Source organism: Aphelocoma coerulescens, chromosome 5 (genome assembly GCF_041296385.1).
Source record: "Aphelocoma coerulescens isolate FSJ_1873_10779 chromosome 5, UR_Acoe_1.0, whole genome shotgun sequence".
In the NCBI taxonomy this organism is placed as follows: Eukaryota; Metazoa; Chordata; class Aves; order Passeriformes; family Corvidae; genus Aphelocoma; species Aphelocoma coerulescens.
The window spans coordinates 20735728-20752265 of NC_091019.1; the positions used below are offsets into that span (position 1 = coordinate 20735728).

Genomic DNA, 16538 nt, shown 5'->3' on the forward strand with positions numbered 1-16538 from the left:
GTAGTCTGACCGTCAGTTTTCAGTAGGAGATTGATGTTGTAAGCTAGTAGTGATTGTTGCAGCTGTTCTCTAATTTTGAGTGTACATCTTCCAACTCTTCACCTCCTTCGAGTGTTAACAATATTTCTGATGAAATGGAGAGTCTGAATTATTAGTAATAAATTGAACAGAGAAAATCACATGTATATATCATATCTGAAACTGATTTTTGTGAGCTGCTGAAGTAAGAACACTGTCTATAATCATGCCAGATGTGTGTGTTAGTTCTAGTACGTGCTTATGGGCTGATGTCTTTATACAAGTATGGAGTACAAGAGCTATGAATCCTTTTATACAAAACAATAAGGCATAGTTATCTCTTGTTTATATTGCTCTTAATAAATTAGGAATGTTGTTAAAGTTTCTGGAAAGAGTTTTGGACACTGCACTAGATCAATTAAAATATGCAGTAATGAATGCATCAAATGCAGATCTGAACTGACAAGCTTATAATCTCTATGCAGTGGACGCTGAAGAGATTTGAAGAAAGCTTGTCCATTGTTGAACTAATTACATGACCATGAAAATGGATGGCAAAAATATTTCTGTAAAAAGCTGACTCCTGGAAATTGAAGGTGAAATAGAGTGACTTACTGAAATTGATCTCAGATTAATATTTTACACAAAGGGCTGTTTTCCACTATTAGCCTTATCAATGCAATAACATTTTTGATAGAGAAAATATTTTCATGAAATGAGGAGACTTTTTTCCTGTTTTCACAAGAATAAACAAATAAATTAGTCTCTACAATCGAAGAAAGAAATAGAAGAGTTTGACATATGTTTCATAGCAGGTAGTGGGCTCTTAAGCAAACACAAGTCTTCTGAAACAAACACAATCCAGAAGGCGGTTCATCTCATTTTGTGTTTCTGTCCAACAAGAACAGAAACAGGAAAAGTAAGTTTGCTTTTATGGTGTGGATCCTGAAGTTTTGGAACTCCTTTGTATGCTCATTTGTTCTCTCTGAATCATTCTTGCAAACAGGTGGGGAGCGCTTTCTTTTCTTGCAGGTTTTGGATTGAATTCAAGGCTCCAGGAAACCCAAGTCTCTTATGCCGGTATAATTTCAAAGCACTTCAGCATAACTCAGTTGGGCTGGACAGAAGGAAACCTGCATGTGAGTCCCATGCTTTGTCAATGATATTCCAAACACCACATTTCTTGACTCAAAGACTTAAAGCCATCAAGTGATTATTTTTGTTGAATCAGATTCCTCTATATCGCAGACTATGCTCTCACACACATTTTATCCCATACTTTCTTCACGTAACTTACCAATTTACATTTAGGGCAAATCATTTAGGCAAACATCCTTTCTTGGCTCAGACATTCCCAATGACAGAGTATTGCCTGCATCTGTTGAAAAGCTGTTTTAGTTGTTATATACTCAACACTGCTAAATGACAGTCTTACTTTCTAAGAGAAGACTCTAGGGGGGAAAGCCTACACTACATGCATCGGCAGCTGAAGCATTTCCCAGCTGAACACTAGGTTGGTTTGCTGAAAGATTTATGTCAAAAATTAGTTAGAATCAGTTTGACAGCCTTGTTTTTCATGCAGAATTTCAGTTCCCAGAAAATCAGTCCTGTTTCATCCCACACAAGTTAAGGTAGATCAGATTAAGAAAGAATACTGACTATAGGTAAAAAAAGTGAGAGAAGCCTTTCACTGTGTTAGGAATTGTTTGGGCTGCATGTAGCCAAAGTGTCTTGACCACATTGGAGCTGTAAAACAGTCACTTCAGCCTGTTCTCTAGTCTTTGTGGTGTATTTCAACTTTGCTGTAACTGCTGCATATCAAAAGGCTTCAATGATTTTTTTCTTTTACAATTTCTATAACACTTAGTAATTACCAAGCTGTTTATGCACATCATAGCTTGAAGCTCCATCAAGCTAGACCCTCGTCTGAACCAGCTTGTCATGGCTCACATTAATTCATTACATTTATACTGATTAGGGAGGCTGAGGAAATACAAGATGTTTCCTTAGCGCAATCACGTTCCCTTCTAGTGGTTCCAAGCTGAATTGTAAGTATCACTAGGAGTTCATAATACAAATTTTGTACATTTTCTCTCATGTAACATTGTAATATCGTAGATTCTTACATAGTAAAAAGAGGTTCCACTGTATCTGACCTATAAAATCTTGATATTCAATTAAACTTTTTCCACTGAAGGATTCCTTTGCAGATAATCACAAAACTTTTTATGCTGTTCTAAAAGCAAGGCCTTTTGTCAGTATACTCTCAACTCTTATGGAAGTAATGATTATCTCTGTGTTGTGCAATCCACTAAATTCAGTGGTCCTGGGAGATGATCCACCTTGATAAGCAATGTACTTTGACAATCTACTTTTACAGAAGCTAGGGGAAAATTCCTTGGGCTCAGAATGTGCATTTTTTTTAACTTCTAAAATGAGGAAAGCAGGCTTGGGGTTACTTTCCCTTTTTTCTTTCTTTTTTTTTCATGTGTGTGTTTTAAGTAAAAATGGGTATGTCTTAAGGTCCTAGCTTAGAAGTTTAAAAATCAGAGAAATTGAAGGGATGATGGTTAGTGCTGGTTCCCACCTTCGTAAATAAAGGGATAGAGTAGAAATGCCTGAAAAAGCTGGTCAGAGCCAGAATGGTACATGAGTAGGTAAATAAATGGGTCTAAGGATGCTTTCCCTGTATAAAGAGCACTGGCTGTTTTACACTGTGCAGTTACAACATATAAGATTAGCCAGGACAAATCCTATTAAAATCTTAAATACACAACAAGCCTAGCCACTGTCTAGGGCAGTGTACAACAGAGCTCAGTATTTAATAACAATGTCAGGTTAAGTGCAAAGAAAGGGTGGAGGCCAGAGCTATGGCATTGGTGAGGATTTTAAGTGCCCACACTCTGTGCATGAGTTCAATCACTCCTGCCTCAGCCATTCCCTGAAAACAAGTCATTTAAAACTCAGAGCCACATTTCATAGTGTCAAGACAGTATTTGTTGAAACACTGAAAGTCAGAAACAATGCTTTTGTTGGCAGCCTTCTTGTTGTGTGCTTATTCAAAGCAGGGAAGAAATGGTGTGATACAGAGTATTGGAGAAACAGCTCCAGGCAGATCTCCCCTGCATTACCTTTTCTCTTCATTCCAATAACTACAAAGAATAAAACTACTCATGATGGAACTGACACGACACTGTGTCCTGGTGGGTGTGCAGTGAATCTTCTTGTCCCCCTCCATGGGAATGTTGGGAGATTAAGGAGGAGAAGTGGAAGGAATGGTAGTTGTTGGTAGTATCCTGTACACTGGTAATGCTGCATCTTAAACTCGGCCACAATCCCAAACCAGATTTGCTTACAGCACACCGTTTCTTGAAGGCATTGCAACTCTGGTTAAGGTGAGCTAAAAGAGAACCATCTGGAAATGGAAGTGAGAGGGGCTGAGCTGAACAGGAGGTGTTATGGACAGACTGCTTCCTTCATGTGTCCCTACCCTCACCTGCAAGATCATTGAGCTTAAGGAGAAGGTTTACCCTCTACAATTAATAATGTATTTAGAGAGTTTTTCAGCTATCCAGATTAGTGCCAATTGGTCCTTACATCCTCAACATCTGGAGTCTGACTAGCATATCCTTGGCTGCATTATTTGAGAACAGCCATAAGTCTTTTTCTACTGCTAGCAGGAAATGTAACCATCGTAAGAGCCACTGGTAGTTACAAATTGAAGTCTGATTTAAGAATCTCTCTTATAAGGATGAAACTGCAGTAAAAATTCCTGGCAGCTGGCATGTGAAAGAATGTGCAGCAATGCTCTGGAAGCATAAGACCTGCAAGCCTACCTCATGTTAAACAGAAAGTTAAAGGATGCTGGTTTACAGGCCTGCTAACTGGATATTACAGCAAACTGTGTGCCACTTGCCTGGCTGGCTTCTGGCATCTAGTTTCCTCTGTAACTTCTCAATACTTGTTGCCCATCCAAGGTTGATATTATCAAGAAGTGGTATTATTAAAATCATGAACGAAACATTGAATGGATTTATGTCCACAACAGATACTGATTTCTATGTTTACACAAAGAACTACCATGATTTGGGATATTAGTATAATATATAATAATTACTTGCTATATTAATTTAATAAACTATTAATTTATAGAATTCTTATCTTAGAAGTTTCCCATTCTGTTAGGTATTAGTGCAAAATCTGTGCTGTTAGAATGTCAGTATTTTCTATTAGAGTGGAGAGCAGATTTTTATCATGACAGTATTTTTAAACAAAATACCGAGAAGTACACAGCCACAGAGAATACACAACATTGCCAAAAAGTTGTTCTGTCTGGCACCAAAACACTAAATTAACTTCAAGTCAAGCATCTGTGGAAACAAAGAATAGTCTGTTCAAACCATTCTCTAGGAGAACAAGAACTACAGCAAAGAATACCATGTTGTAGTTGGTTTCCACCCAGAAGTACATGCATAATACTAAGTTGTGCTCTGCAGAAAGGTGTCTGAAGGAAAATTTGTCATGTGCAGTAAGAACAAAGTAGAGAGCTCCCACTTTATTTTATCTGAGATTAATTCACAGCTTTCTCCTTATAGTAACCATACCACCCATAACCATACAGGTCCCAAATTTGGAATTCTTGTTCAGCCAAAATGTCTCATATGAAGACCTACAAGGTTAAATACATTTGTTTCCGCAATGACTGCAAAATACAAAATTTCACTTTCACCCGGAGAGGTCTCCTGGTTCATCTAATGTGGATAGAAGAGTCATTTTTTCCTGGTGGGTGTTGTTGTGTACTAAGGAGTTTAAAGATACTGAGCTGAGCACTAGCCTGCACGTATGAGGAGCATGCCAGTTTACACAGGTTTTCTGCAGATGTCAGACAGCACATTTTCCACAATGGAAGAGACAAATATTACTGTATCTGTTACAGGTCCTTGGAAACAACCCTGAATACCAAGAGCATCACTCTTGGCTGACTAAACAGGGAGCAACACACCTGAAAGGGCATGTTCTTATTGAGAGCTATGGTGCAGCAACAGCAGGAAATAAGCAGAGTCCTCAGAAATCTGTGTTGCCCTGCATGTCCCAGGTTTTTCCATACTTACATTCACTAAGATCAACACATTTCAGTCAGGAAATTTAAATCTATTTTAAACAAAACCACTAACGTCAGATTAAAACCTGGATTCTGAAGTATACTCTGTCTTTATCTGTAGCAGAACCTTCAACGGAACTAATGAAATATATTGACCCTACAGTCCCTGTAATTATTTATATCAAACATCTGCGCAATTAATCTGTGGCTTCTGATTGTTTGCTTGGTTGTTTGAGATCATGGATACCTGCAGTGTGTGACATCCTGTTGACAAGATCATTTTCATATCTTGGAAATGTAGTACTTTAAATTATGAAAATGTTCAAATTCCTTATTTGGCAGGGATTTGGTTGATGACTCCTGACTATGCCTGATAGCAGGGCTACAGGGAGGCAACAAGACTCCACAGCTGAGGAAAGGCAGAGTCTCTCTTTAGCTCTTTTTCTGTGCTGGCAAGTAGTGAAGTAGAGATTCAAGGAGCAAAGCTAATGTGAGAATGGAGAGAGGATGCTGAGGCAGTTTGGATGAAAGACTCCTTTGGGGCACAGAGAGGGAAAAGGCCATTTTTCTAGTTAGTTGAGTCAGAAAATAAGGGAGGAAGATTTTGACCCTTCTCATAATTAATCATAATTAATTATTTGCAAATACCAGTTAAAGAGGAAATTCTGCATTTGCATGAACTTAATAACTGATGGTTGTGGTTAGATGTACTTATTCTGACAATTATTTGTTTCAATCAAAAGCTTCCAGATCACATGTTTGTATCTGCCATTTTTGGGATTATACAATATGTCTACTTTTATTTCCCGGAATCACAGAATCAATTAGATTGGAAAAGACCTCTGAGATCACTGAGTCCAAGCTGCTTGTTTGTTTTTCCATATTTGTTCAAGGTGCCAGCTGGGAAGTGGCTTCTGGTAAGTTTAGAATGTAACACCTACCCTACCGTAGGAAAAACATTATGTTACATTTCTAACATGATCCTTACATTGGGGAAATGATTGAAAGGGATGGTTTTCACACTATGATGCTGTTTTGGGATTATGTAGGATAGTCAGGCTTAATGCTGTTCAAGAGGAAAACAGGACTCATCAGTTCAAGATCCAACCCAAAAGAAAACTAGGAGTCCAGCAGAGATTTCCAAGTCAAAAGGCGAATTGCCTGAAAATGCTATGTATGTCCACTCAGTTAAGGACAGGAATGCTGGAGTACTTCGTGTTTCACCTCTGTCTCTTGCTTTGTGTAGCAACAAGTAGTGCAAAGCATTGGAAGGAGAGCTCTAATCACCCAAATGTGAGGCAACAAGAAAAACTGCCTCAAGGTACATCAGCCCTGCCGATCTGTTGCTGAAGGAGAAAAAAACCCATCTGGGTCTCAAATAAGATTAACAGAGTATCAAACCTTAGATAAATGCTGTTTTCATATGAAAGCATAGAAATGCAATTTTTCATATGAATGGTGGGAAGAAAGTAGTTTTTTTTCATAACTCTTAAGATTTCTCATTTCATCTGCTCTTTGATTGTCTAGGTGAAGTAAAGAAAGCAGCGTCTTGGACCAGCTAATACTGCCTTTTTCTGCCAGGTCAGACCCTCTGGCTCCCTGTGAAGTTGTTTCCTGAGACATTTGCTGATTTCACTTAATATATCTTTTGATAACCAGATTTCCAGAGATATCTGACCACTGCAGTAGCTCTTCAGCCACCCAGACAACAGAGAGTAACCTTTGCAAAGCTGCTGCCTCTGAAGCCATCACTGGATTTTTACAGAGAGTGACTTAGAGGAAATTCTGTTGCCAGTATTTAATTTGTTTTTATATTATGTAATAATGTAAGACTTAAAAATAAGATGAAGATATTAATAACATACATGAATCCTTTGGGAAGACTGAAAAAGTCTTTTTTAAAGGAAAAAAAAAATTAAGTAAGTCAAACTAGGATCTAAGGTAAAGTTCAGTTAAACTTCAGTTAAAACTAAAGTGAGTTAGACCTGGTGGAGTAATTATTAGCCAGCTCAGTTTTTTTATAAATTGGTATAAACCTACTGACTTTGATTTACAAGCACATAGCATTAGGTTTGCATTCAGCCTGTTCTGTAGAAGGGAATGCTCATTATATCACTGTGTAGACCATTTTTAAACTAGATATAATGCTGTAAGTTGGACAGGAATCCTTTATCCCAAACTCAGTGTATGTGAACATCCAGCTAATAAAAGATCTGTATTTCTAGTAAATGAGATCCTTAAACGGGGGATCAAATTGGTCCCTTAAATGACATTTCAGAACCGAGGTTTTGCTACACTTCAGTCTCCAACTCTCTAAATACTTAAGTTAAAGCAAGGATTCTAGCTGGGTATCTATTCTTTCTTATCTATCCATGAAAATTTAGTTTAGGCTAATGAGAATAACATCTGTTACTCGAACACCCTTGACAGTCCTACAGTCTTCTAATACTGTTCTGGTACAAACTCTCCCTAAACCCCCAAAAATTTGACATAAATTTAAATAAATATTTGCATCAAATGTCACATGGGAAGCCATTGTTTGGATACACCTAACTGGAAAATTTCTATTCTGCTACAAAAAATTAACAGAAGTAAATACTTGGGTACTGTGAGCCAGCCCTCTTCCACTTACTTCAATGTAGCTCTCTTGACTGAATTATGATTTGGGTTCATGACGTGCTATAAGAGAGGAGCACAAGCCACTGGTGCTACCCTGGAAAAGAGATGTTAAACTGGAATTCTCTGCCCTCCACTGGGGTGACTCAGATGTACACTTGAACATTAACACTGAAACCATAATTTACATCATCCAAACACCTGAGAAAGTTTGGATCTGGATCACACTCTTTTCTCTTGCTTCTGGTTATGAACTGGGCTTTGCCTGTCCCACATTGCTGGCAGGCAAAGGTCTGTTAATTTATAATACATGGCTCAGACCATATGGCTAGTAAAAATGAAATGTTGGGAATTTAGGGGAGATGGTCCAGTACAGGAACAATGACTTAAGAAAAATAAAGGAGTTGGATGACCTAAAGCCAGTCTTGAGAAGGTTGCTGTGGAAGGTGGTATGAAGTCATGAACATATAAAGAGAAGCTGAACTGCTGACCTTATATATATTTCTAAGTACAAATATCTTGGTCTCAGACCAAACCTCTGCTCTGCTAGGTGTGTGATTTTGGGGCAAAATATTTCCACAGTGGTCTGCAACAAAAGAACAAAACAACACACAGTAAAACAGGCACACAAGTAATAATGTATAGGAAAAAAGTAAAAAGTGTGGAAGCAGGATATAGTGCAACATGCACAGAGTGCAACTCTTTGAGTAAATATTAGCAAAGAATTACTGCAGATATTCATCCAGGTCAAGGAAAGTGGATATGTGTGTGAAATCAGCTGATCTGTTCAGCCACTACACACCTGTTCTCTTAGAGACATTCCATGGACTGGAAGGACCAAGTGCAAGACTGAAATGCCAGAACACCCTGCCACAGCCCGTTCTGCTGGGCTCACAGCATTGCATAAGGCGATCATAAAAGGAGAACTTCATGAAACTGTGTGCAAGATGGAAATACCCTGCAGGAAAAACGTCTGCCCCCTCTGAACATTTACCTTCAAGATGTTACAGTTAAGGCTGGGACTAGGTCAAGGAAGGAAATGAGCTGCATTTTAAACCTCTGTACCCTCCAGTTATTTGTGTTCAGTCAGTCACCCACAGCTAATGTTTCTCCTTCTTTTATCTCTGTTATGACAGACCTGAGCAACACAAGACATATCATTTGTAGAAACAGCTCTTTAGGGCATGAGGAGGTCCATGAGAACCTCCTTCAAGATGTATCCACTGTATGGTGGAGCTGATGGCAGAGGCTCTCAGTCACTGCTTACACTGACAGCCACCATATATTGCTACTTCAGCAGTCATGGCAACAGAAAGCAGTGTTCATAGCAGAGAATGGTCTTGATAATGACCCTTTTAAATTATTTTTTTCCAACAATGCTCTTAAGAGCAGATTTGACAGTGCCACACACAGATCACCAGTTCTCAACCAGTTTGCAGAACCAATAGGAAAGAGGAGATTTGCAGCAGAAAACAATCACATCATAAACACTGCTGGTCTTCTCACTGTAGTCTGGGAAGTTTACCCCAGGCTTCCATGCATTTATGTTGTGTTTTGAGGATGAGAGCAGTGGGAAGAGTGTTGGGCTGAGGGGGAGACAGCCAGGGGGTGAGAGTGAGGAAGGAAGAAGTGACTGGGCTGGTAGGAGCAAGAGGAAAGAGAAGAACATGGTAGCAATGAAAAAGGCTGGAAACTAGCTGGTTTTATATTGGGGTGGAAAAGGAGACGTTCACCAGTGACCAGTCATCTCTGATAAAACCTTTTGATAGTAAAGACTGATTACAAGAATGGCTCATAAAGAAATAACTCGTCTCCACCTGTATACAGAGATACAGGCAGAGGTCACCTTTAAGTGTATGGGATCCTTGTTCTGCTCGGTGGCATTCTGAAATAATATATCAGTTCTAGGATTAAATAAGGATCCCTGTTCCATGTCAACACAGGTCTTTATTTTGCTATTAATCCTGTGTGCATGCAGATGGGTGATGGACCGCACACATCTCTGGGAGGAAGCTGAGATGGTTTACCTCTTTGGAATCTGCAGCAATCCCCAAGTAATGCTCCCAGGAACAAAAAGATGCTAGACCGTAACAGATGTAACACTCTCCAGTTAATTACTTCTGAAGTCCTTGGGATTTCATAGCTGGAAAACTAGAAGAGTTTCTCAGAGTTAAGAGTCTCATAGCCAGCAGCTCCTCCCAAAATTCAGATCCGGAGCCTAAAGCTATTGGACAAACCAGTTTTACCTTCCTGAGCATGCAGAGCTGTGTTGTATTTCTGTGTGTGCTGTGCAGAGGAGCAGAAGAAACACTTCAGCCCATTACCTGACACAGCATCCAGTGACAGGTTCCTGCCATCCTGGAGGTTGTGGAGCTCACCCATAACAGCTCCCCATCTGGGCAAAGTTTGGATTTTATGCATGCACCCAGTGAGGAGGGAAAGCTGCATCAAAAAGCTGCAGCCAAAACCAGAAGAGTTATGATGCCAGAGCAGCATGGACACCTCATAGATAATTATAATGGGATGAGGAATAGAGGAAAAAAGGGTAATCTATTTCTCAGAAACTGGTAAACCATTTTTAACATCTAATAAATCAAAAGCAAACCCATTTACTCTTCCCTCCGACACAATAATGTGTGAGCTCATATTCTCTATCTGGCCAATAAAAATATTACTAGTGCGTAGAAGGTTAAAGAGTAGTACTTCCCTTTAAAGAGAACATAGAAACAATATAAAAAAAGTAGAATACACATATATGAAACCCATAAATGTCACAATAAAGGGCTTGAGATAGGTATATGTATATCAGGAGAAATCAAGCAAGAAGCTCCTAAAAAAGGGGGACTTAAAAGAAGGAGGAGGAAAAAAATGTCAGGCACTAGCTGAGAAAACATCAAGCACAAAATTGCCTCTTTTTAAATAAATTAGAAAGAGAAATTCATAATTTTTAAAGGAAAAATGCACACTGTGGAAGGAAAAAGGGTAAAAAGAGAAGTAATATAGTTTAATTTGAAATAAATTCCTTTGGGAACAAGCCTAATGGAGGTGGTTTGTGAAAGACATTATTTTCATGCTAACAGGAAGCACAGAAATACTAGAAGCAAATATATAAAATAATGTTCAGGAGTAAATTTGATAGTTAAAATTATGATTCTTTTTCCTTTACAGACCTTCAAAATCCCTCGTTCCTCCAACCCTTTGAGCTGATTAACTTTGAAGTACATAGCTGTTTGAGGTTTGGAGTGTTTTTAAGATTCAATGCTATTATAATTTAGTGCAAGTACATGACAGTGATATGAATGCCCACTCCTGGTAGCTCTAACTGTAGTACTGTGTAACATTAAAAATGGACTTCAACACCCACTTGGAACTTAAATTCTCAACCTGCTGCTCATTTCATGTGCCTTGTAAGAGCAAAATCCCTTGGCTTTACTTTTGAGTTTGAACATGCGTTGTTCAAGGAAGCTTTTAGTTTGAGAGCATCTCTGGAAGTCCACTTTGTAGGTTGAAAAGAATGAATATTCTCTGTCAAGTCCAACTTGAGTTTCCCTCCTCATCAGTGGAACATACTATTCCTGCACTAGGATATGAACACAAAAACTTACTTCCTTTCAGTCAGGAAACCTCACCATTTTCTGTCTGAGCTGAACACTGAACAAGGAACTTCAAAAGAACCTAAACTCTCCCAGTGACTGGAACACCCTGATGTAATGATTCAACAGAGTCTTGGCTTCCATGACAGCTTAATAAGGTAAGTGCTTTAGATTATTTTTCAGGTATGATAGAAAAATGTACAATCCTTTGTTCACCTCTGTAACACTTTCCCCCTTATTCACTTTGAAGTAGGAACCACTGCTGCAAGAAAATTCATACAGTGAGCAGAAAACCACCTTTCCACCAGATATGTAGCAAAGATACGTAAGGGGTGTCAAATTAACATTTTCAGTACATTCTCCTCCCTGATCTTTTAGATGTTTATGAAAATGAGAATGGAAAGAAAAAAGTATTTTTTCTTGAGGTTTTTTCTTTTCATTTCCTTTGGAGTTGTGTTTTTTGAAAGTGCATTCACATTAGCTCACAAAGGCATTTTTATCTTTAAAACTGTTTCAGATGGGAAATCTTTTGATTGTTATTGCATAGTAAACTAAAAAAAAAGTAAGAGAAGCAGAATCTTTTCTTGCCCTGCATTTATTTCATGTCTTTTTATCTTGTCTCTGTCCTGGTGATGATATTACTCTGAAACCTGTGGTAAAATGCCAGGGTGAGAAAGAAGCTTAGCTCTTTGAAATGATTGTGGTTAAATTTGTGTTAAGCCCTCTGTGATCTGATAATGACAAATCTAACATGTAAACCTTTGCAGAGACATATACATTCAGGTAATCCATGTATTCGCAGACTTGAACAAATATTGACAGAAGTAACTTCATACTTCTGTGAGTAATGACCCACCACAGTGATGACAGATCACAGCCCTAACTAGAACTTGTGCATGAAAACACTGGATGTACAGAGCTTGGCTCCACTTCTCCAGCAGTATAATGCATTTTCCTCTTTTGCATTAAAATTGATCAAGACAAAGGAATGACACTGATCTTCCTGGGTCAGGTGTCAGAAGCTACTTCTGAATGCTGCTTTTTAATGGTGTTTGCTACAGAATGGTGTAACTTCAGGTGGAGCTCTGATACATGTTCCAGTCAGATTCTAGGTGGGCTGAATGATGTTCTGGGGGTGCCTCTCTCCACTCTCAGTAGAGGAGGACCATGAAACTCAGTGCTGGATTTAAGACACCCAGTTAAGTGCATTTCACACTCTGAGTTTTTCACCACCTTGGATTCTATTTTGGCTAGGATGCTACAGGCTGTGTGAGAGGTTTTGTTGGATCAGTGTAAACCAGCATGCCCACCTAAAAACTGCTTTTTGCAAAATAAGCCATCCAGTTTTATAGATGCTAGATATGAGGTGAGGTGAATAGTAGAGATATACTACATTGTGGAATTACTATTATTGCATTTTTGCTATACAGAGAAGTTTAAAAATGTAGCAGTTATATTTTTGTAATAGCAATGGTCTGAAGATATTTGTAATGCAAATCTTTTGGGTAATGACCTTAAAGTATAAAAACTCTTAGGTTTAATAGGTTACTCTTTAGCTGGTAGCAGTTTGGATACTTGCAGGTTCCTAAATTGCTTATAATATCACCCTGCTTTCAATCTGACTTTTCATTCTAGAGTTTGATGTTGAGTCCAAGATAAACCATATCATCATGGTTCAACAGAGGAAAAGAAAGGGAAACTGTTTTGTTATTTTTAGAAGAGAAACTGCCCTGCTACATGCTCACCAAGTACTCCTCCCTCAGTACATTTTGCGTGCCTGCTCGATGAGGAACCACAGGCTTTAGTGTTATCTGACTCTCCAAAGAGTGTATTTTGTAGGTGTGATGCCAATGTGCAGCTGTGCACATCTCAAAGCACGGGCCTTCTTGGTATATTCTGATCAATACAAGGGTTGCTACTGGAAGAACTGGACAGGAATATTATGCCAGGATAAATTTGCTAAAAAGATCTTCCTAGTGACCAGTCAGCTCCAAAAAAGAGCCATCTCTCCACCTCTATCTCTTCCCCCCAGTGAAAGAAGCAGCTTTCCATCTACTTCCTTGGCAGGCTCATTTGTGGCCTGCAAAGGACCTTAATGTCAAAACCAGTAAGGAAAGACACTGCAGGTTGATTTTCTCCCTTTTATATTTTCTCTTTCTTTTCACATCCAGATATTGGGTGAACATCTCCTCCAGGTGCATATTACCCTTTCCTTCTAAAAATAGAGAAGATATGCCTCGTTTTAATACATCTCTAATTATATTCCATAGCTTGCTAAAGCAAAGTTATAACTTTCATGATGACAGTGAATCAATTTCTCTACCCCGTGCAGGGTGGATATGAAGGCTAATGTCCTACCTATGCCATTGACTCAGGGTTGCTAAAGGAAGTCTTATGAAGGAAAGTATTCTCTTATCACTTGGCATTTCTGTCTTGCTAATCTGATTTCAAAGAAAAATTGTTTATAGGAGTTCCTGGTTCAGATCCTCCTCCTTGCTAAAGCTGATGTCAAAGCATGTGCAACAGTAACTGGATGAGCAAGTCAAGCTTGTTGAGTTCAGATCCAGAAATGCTAACAATTTACTGATTTAGCAGCTCTCAGATGCCAGTTAATAACCAGAGAAATAGGAACCCATTCAAAGTTATTGGGTCAGACAATCTGACTTCTTCCTGTACTGGTGCCAAAACCCAAGACTGGATGATGTCTCAACTCAACAAATCTCTGGGTCAGTTATTATTTTTATTTTATGTCCTTGGCTACATGAACTAATAAACAAACAGCCTGCATTTTCTCCCTGTTCAAACCCTCCCTTTACTTCCCATTGCTACTTACATGATTTTACTACCCACCCTGTGTCTCTTGCAGCATAGTCTGACCAAGCAGGTGCTATGGTGAACGAGGAATGCCACTCAGGTTACTTTTTGTGTGCCCATTCAGCCCCTTCCAGATAGGTGAGTATCAGCAGTGATAGCCTGTAATCAAACACATCATACTCTCTTGGCAAAATCATGGGAGTGAGCACAAGCTACCTGGTACCCTTCACATGATCAAATGACAGAGAAGGTGCTGAACCCACCACACTGAACATAATCGTTTGCATTTTTCAGATGTTTTCCTTGTGCCCCAAATCAAGCTTCCAGTTCAGGTTTTAAAAGTTTGTATTCCTGACAACATATAAAATGTAGTACAGGAACTGTGGTCACAAAATAAAAGACAGATGTTTTCATGTGTTTTCTGTTTTCTGGATATGTCTTTTAACCAGCTGTATAAAGTCATCTCTCTGACGTGTTGAGTCAACTTGTTCAAGTATTGACTTGGTGAAGTCAGTAATTAAGAGCCCATTCTTATTTAGTCCTAAGTAGCAAAGGCTTCTCTCTCATGATACTTTTAGAGACTCTACTGGTGATCCACCTGGGCATGCCCACCAACAGAAAGTTCCCATCACTCCAGGTTCGCAGAGAGGGGGACATGTTTTGGGAGACCACAAGATTCAATTCTGCATGGCTGGTGTCAGCACTCAGAGCCCATGGGGTCAGTTGTTCAGCTTGTCTGCACCCATGGCCAGTGGCAAACCAACATTCCTCAATGGTAGCATGGACTGCACATCAGTTCTCTGGAAAAAAAAAAAAAAAGAAAGGTGTCCACAGAGGTGGGCCACTTGCATCCTGTTGGCACAGTCCACATTCAAGGTTGTTCCTATTTGGCTCCATTCCCTTGAAGAGACGAGGAGCAGCTGTGCAGGAAGTAAGTGATAGCCATACCACCTAATGCTTAATGTACAAACAAGGGGTGAGCTGCACAGCCTAGATAAAGGCAGGCATGATAGTGCTGGAGTCAATTTACATCACTTGCATGACCCCATAACCCAAGTAAGGGCTGCCACAACTGGAAGGCAAGCTGGAGATGTCCCATAGCTGGGATCTATCTCCACAGCAGCCAATATTGCAGAGGTTTGTGAATGAAAACTCAAAACATCCATCTCTTAGGCAGCCGCCCTGCAGATTAAAAAATAAAAGGGGGCTGTTCTTGTCTGAAAAAAGAGGTATTCCAGTTTTCTACCAAAATATTAAAATATTTAACTTCCCTTAATTTCATTATAAAAAGTTTTTAAGCCCTTTTCCACTGATTAGTCTAAAAGAATTACATATGGGGTTGCTTATTGATTTTTCCATTTTCTGCTTATCAAAGACTGGAACACTGACTTTTATTATTTTATTGGTATAAGAGAAAGGAAAAGGTATTGCTTGTCAGCTTGCTTTCTGTGAATATTTATAATTTCATTTTACAAGCCTTGTTGATGTAGATGTAATTTATTTATGTTTTCATGGGATAAATATAGAAGACCATGGATACTATTGCAGTTCTGTCAAGGGCTACAGAAGGAGTTTCTCAGACTGTACAAGAAGTGGGCTTGTACTTGTGATGAGAATTAAAGCTCAGTGAGTGTGAGCCATTCACATACCTGCCCAACTCAAAGGGGATTTCAAAGCCCATGGAAACTCAACTGTTTCATGAACAGAGCAGATGTCTCACTTATGAGACATGAGTAGCTCTCTGTCATGAGCTCATGGTCTCACTGAACTGATGTTCCTCAGCATTTTATCTTCTTGCATCTGGAAGCAATGGGGACTCCCAGGCACAGCCTGATTTTGGATGTCCTTCTTTAGACCTCAGATGCAGGATTTAGTTACTTGAACACAGAGCAAATGAAAAAGACTTGTGCCCCTTTAAATGTTCTGGGATACTTGAGTGTCATGAACAGAGAATTTGTGTCCTTCTAGCTGCATCCCCAGGGGAGAATAGCAGGATGCCAAGTTTGATGCTGTAAATATTCCCCAGGAGGAGCTTGATTCCTTGCATTAACTTCAGAGGGAATATGGTCCTTCACCACAGATGTCTGTGTGGAACTCTGAAGCTGACTTTTGTGACCTTCACTGCTGCTGCAGAACAGGCCAGCCGGGAGAAGGCAGCTAGACTAGAACCTGGTGATGGCTACAACTGTGCAACTGAGCCAGACTCAACACTGCTAAGGCCTTCAGCAATGGTTTTACCCCTGCAAGGATTATTAACACAGGCTTCTGGTCAGGCAATGAGCTCGGAATTTACCTAAAATTCTCCAAAACCACACCCCTTGCTTTCCTGCTGGCATAAAGATGCTATCAAAAAAATCTGTGGGTTGAGTACCTCTCCAGTGGAATCTTCTGCATAC

General features: G+C 39.3%; 1 long non-coding RNA gene across 3 annotated transcripts in view; it reads right to left on the reverse strand.

Annotated features, from left to right (window-relative positions):
- Positions 1-13511: 13511 nt before the first annotated feature.
- The window catches only part of LOC138111369 (uncharacterized), a 40186-nt gene continuing 37159 nt past the window's right edge, over positions 13512-16538 (reverse strand). For all 3 annotated transcript variants that reach the window (XR_011151350.1, XR_011151351.1, XR_011151352.1), the window contains one exon: positions 13512-14942. This is a non-coding gene — a long non-coding RNA (uncharacterized lncRNA). The remainder of the gene's footprint in view (positions 14943-16538) is intronic.